Source organism: Lactuca saligna, chromosome 6 (assembly GCF_052625555.1).
Source record: "Lactuca saligna cultivar CGN05327 chromosome 6, ASM5262555v1, whole genome shotgun sequence".
NCBI classification, from domain to species: Eukaryota; Viridiplantae; Streptophyta; class Magnoliopsida; order Asterales; family Asteraceae; genus Lactuca; species Lactuca saligna.
The window spans coordinates 172897341-172902538 of NC_136422.1; positions in this window are offsets into that span (position 1 = coordinate 172897341).

Sequence of the window (5198 nt, forward strand, 5' to 3'; positions counted from 1 at the left end):
TAGAAAACAATTCCTAAGTTCACATGCAACCTACTTTGGATCTATGTTTTATCTATTGAACATACAACTTTGAATTGCAAAACAAGAACCCTAGAGGAGAGAGGCTATAATCGAAATCTACAAACTAGGGTTTAGTAATTACATACCTTTCAATTGTTATAGTAAACAATTGATGATTCCCTTGATCTTGATCTTGATCTTCTTGGAAGCTTAGCACCACAAGTGTAATGCCTCTAATGGAATCACACCCAAACTAGCAAGAAGGAAATTAGAGAGAGAGGGAAGAGGGAGTATGCAAAATTTCGGCCCTTAGGGTTTCTTCCAAAGAAAAGAGTGACCAAAACATGAACCAGGAGGCTCCTTATATAGCTGAGGGATCTAGGGTTTAGGGGAAACCCTAGTTATCCTTTGCTAAGGGCCTAAGCAAACCCAAGGGCCTTATCCAAGCCCATATGGACGAAATTATTAGGGTTTCCCCTAAAGATTTCGTCCACCCTTATCCAAGGGGGTTCTAGAGCCTTCCACTCAACTATTAGATAATTGCAAACTAGTCCCTGCATCTTATAATTAATTCTTTTAACCCCGAAATTAATTCTAATTAATTTCTGGCTAACAACTAATTAAACCAAATGATTTCTTATTAATATATTAATCTTTTAACATATTAATAAATTCATTTATATTAATTTATGAATCTTATAATAAATTAATATCTCTCATTTCATAATTTCCTTGTCCGGTTGCTAGGTTTGAGGGCAACCCAAAAGGACTATGTTGCTATCAATTCAAGTACATACCAATTATAGTTATGGGCTTAGACACCTAATCCAACAGTCTCCCACTTGGATAAGTCTGTAACTATAATTGCGAGTATGCCTTCTAAATTTGACCTGCAAATTGTAGCTTCCAAAAAGCTGTTGCCGAACTCTGACCCAGTCAGTTACGTGTCCTAAGATAAGTGATCATATAATCCTTCGTTCTGCTAGATATCCCTAGACAAAAGACATGGAATGCAATCAACCTCTTTGTCCAGAATCTATGTTTCCCTATTCCTGATTAGTGATGATGTAGGACATCTAATTGAACACGTCAATTTAGTCCTGGCTGGGCCCAGCACATAAGTCAACACCAAATCATCGAGGGGCCCACAAATATCGCTTTTTCCCATTAAGGAAAAAGGAACGAATAAACATTGACTCATATGCTTGTATCTTTTACTCATCAAATAATACATGATAATACGTTTTATAACACCAAGTTACTGATGCGTTTTCGTATTACCAATGCATAAACGACTTGCAAATTACAACTCATATATCTCTATTTCAAAATTATAAGATATTATCGTCTCAGTATTACTCGTGATGAATTCCATGAAGTAATACTCTGAGCGAGGGTTTATCCAATACTCAAATCTCAATTTCTGAGTACTCATGAATGTTGCAGCAAAAATCTATTGCCATGTCTATCCTTAGACAATCTACAATCCAGTTCATGACAGTCTTGATTCACTACTTACTTCCAAAAGCACGAGCGACTGTGGAGTTTGAATAATCTTATTATTCGGGAAGTAAAACATGCAAAAATGAAACACAATAATAAACAATTGACAAAAGGTAGAACCCAAACTTATAAATAATACTTTATTATTTAATTACCAAAAGTCAATTACATTTACTTTGTTACAAGTTTCAGAACAAAACTAATCTAACTACTAAAACTAATATCATCTTTCAGTCCTATGCTCCGAGCATGCTGAATATGCTTAGCCCTACTCAGACCCTTTGTGAGGGGATCTGCTGGGTTATCTTCAGATGACACCCTCTTCACTATAAGATGGCCTTCTTCTACTCTATGTCTGATGAAATGGTACTTTCTGTCGATATGTCTGGTTTTACCATGATCTCTCGGTTTCTTTGTCATGGCAACCGCTCCTTTATTATCGCAGAACAGTTCCATAGGCTCCTGGATGGTTGGAACAACTCCAAGATCCCCGATGAAGTTCCTCAACCTAGCTGCTTCTTTCGACGCTTCACTTGCTGCTATGTACTCTGATTCACAAGTAGAATCAACCACCGTATCTTGCTTGGAACTCTTCCAAGTAACTGCTCCTCCATTTAATAAGAATACCCAGCCTGACTGAGAACGGAAGTTATCTCTATCCGTCTGAAAGCTGGCATCACTGTAACCATCTACTCTCAAAGTATCATTACCGCCAAGTACAAGGACCCAGTCCTTCTTTCTTCGCAAATACTTGAGTGTATTCTTCACGGCTATCCAATGAGCTCTACCTGGGTTTCCCTGATAGCGACTGACCATGCTCAAAGAAAATGCCACATCAGGACGAGTACATGTTATAGCGTACATGATCGATCCAACAGCGGAAGCATAAGGTACACGACTCATGTCATCTATTTCCTCATCTGTACTCGGGCATTGAGTCTTACTCAATTGGGTATTGCTCTGGATAGGTAGCTCTCCCTTCTTGGAATTTTCCATACTAAACCTCTTTAGTACCTTATCCAAGTATGTTCTCTGACTAAGTCCAATTAGTCTCTTCTTTCTATCTCTCAATATTCTAATCCCAAGAATATAGGCGGCTTCTCCTAGGTCTTTCATGGCAAAACACTTTCCAAGCCAAAACTTAACTTCATTCAAGGTTGGAACGTCGTTACCAATGAGTAATATGTCATCGACATATAACACCAGAAAAGTTACTATACTCCCACTAGCCTTGATATACACACAAAACTCATCTTCACTTCTAGAGAAACCAAACTCTTTGACTTTCTCATGGAAGCAAAGATTCCAGCTGCGAGATGCTTGTTTCAATCCATAAATGGATTTCTCAAGCTTGCATACCCTATTGGGAAACTTTTCATCAACAAAACCCTCTGGCTGACTCATGTAAACATCCTCAGCCAACTTCTCGTTAAGGAAGGCAGTCTTGACATCCATCTGCCAGATTTCATAGTCATGAAAGGCAGCTATGGCGAGCAATATCCTAATAGATTTGATCTTAGCCACCGGCGAAAAAGTCTCATCATAGTCAACCCCTGGGGTTTGAGTGAAACCTTTTGCAACCAGTCAAGCCTTGAACGTATGCACATTCCCATCCATGTCTGTCTTCTTCTTGAAGATCCATTTGCACCCAACTGTCTTCCGACCTGGTGCACTATCAACCAAATTCCAAACTTGGTTGTCATACATGGACTTATGTGACTGTATCATCTAAGTTTACCAGTGTTCTGTCACTTATGAATGTGTCACCATCTGAAGTAATATGAAAACCATACAACTCAGGTGGCACACTCACCCTAGTGGATCTTCGAAGCGGTAATGATTTATCAATCGGTTCAACAGGGACTGTTTCCTCTGGTTGAGTGCTAGTGTCATCTAAGGTTCCTTCATTGGATGACTCTTGAATCTCTTCAAGGTCAATGGTACTCCTACTGTCCTCTTTGAATATGAGCTCTCTTTCCAGAAAGACTCCTCTTTGAGCTATAAACACTACGTTTTCACTAGGTCTGTAGAACAAATATCCAAAAGATTGCTTTGGGTAACCAATGCAAACATATTTCTCACTTCTAGCTGCTAGCTTGTCGTGAGTCTCTCGTCTTACGAAAGCTTCACAACCCCAGACTTTAATATGTGCTAACAAGGGAACTTTCCCTGTCCACATTTTGTGAGGTGTTTTGGCAACCTTCTTTGTAGGGACAAGATTGAGGATGTGGGCGGATGTCTCTAAGGCATACCCCCAGAAGTGAATAGGAAGCGAGGCACGACTCACCATAGAACGAACCATGTCTAACAAGGTTCGATAACACCTCTCAGCTACACCATTTAACTGTGGTGTTCTAGGAGGAGTCAATTGTGAGACTATCCCACATTCTTTCAGATAGTCGTTGAACTCAGTACTAAGATACTCCCCGCCTCTATCGGATCTAAGTATCTTGATCTTTCTGCCCAATTGATTTTCGACTTCATGCTTAAACTCTTTGAACTTTTCAAAGGTTTTTGACTTATGTTTGATCAAGTAGATGTAACCATATCTGCTATAATCGTCAGTGAAAGTCACATAGAATCGATTAGCATCCCTTGTGGTTGATCTGAAGGGCCCACACACATCTGTGTGTATGAGATCCAACAGACCTTCACCTTTTTCACAAGACCCAGTGAATGGTGATTTTGTCATCTTTCCCAAAAGACAAGATTCACACATATCATCTAATTTTAGGTCAAATGATTCTAACACTCCATCCTTTTGGAGTTGGGCTATGCGTTTCTTGTTAATGTGTCCAAGACAACAATGCCACAAGCATGCCTTTTCCACACTATTAGACAAGTCAATATTAAGTACACTATTTCCTAAGCTATCAACACAAGTCACTATTTCATACACACCATCACAAAGTAAAGCTTCAAACACAAAAACACCATTCTTATAAACAGAAATTGAACCATTCAAATCATTAAAAGAATATTTAAAGCCTTGTCTGAACAATGCATGAAATGAAATAATGCTTCTCGTCATCTCAGACGAATAGCAACAATTTATTAAGTCTAATCTAACATCATTACTAAGCAATAATTGATAAACTCCGATCTTGGTCACTGGTGAAGACTTTATGTTCCCCATGATCAAGTTTATCCTCCCATGCTCTATCTCCTCACTTTCCTTTAGCCCCTGCCGAGGATGGCTTCACTTTGCCATCCTTGATATCTTGTAGATATTGTGGGCAAGATCTCTTCCAATGCCCCTTTTGATTGCAGTAAAAGCAAATAGCCTCTTTTGGATCAGAAACATGGGGAGTGGAACCATTGGGCTTAGCCTTCGGGCCATTACTAGATGACACAGCTTGAGCCTTGCTCTTCCAGTTTTGCTTGGGAGGACCTTTCCTCTTCTTCCCCTTACCCTGTCCAATGGCCAAGACAGGGGCACTTGCAGGTGTGGAGGGTATACTTTTACCCTTCATCCCTGCCTCAGCTGTCTGCAACAAGTTGTGCAATTGGGCCAAAGTCTGCTCAGTGTTGTTCAAATGGTAAGTTAAGATAAACTGACCATAACAATCAGACAACGAGTTCAAGACCATGTCAATGGCCAATTCCTCATCGAAGTGAATGTTGAGCTTGACCAAACGCTCTATGTAGCGTTGCATTCTTTGCACATGAGATACAACCGATTCCCCCTCATTCAT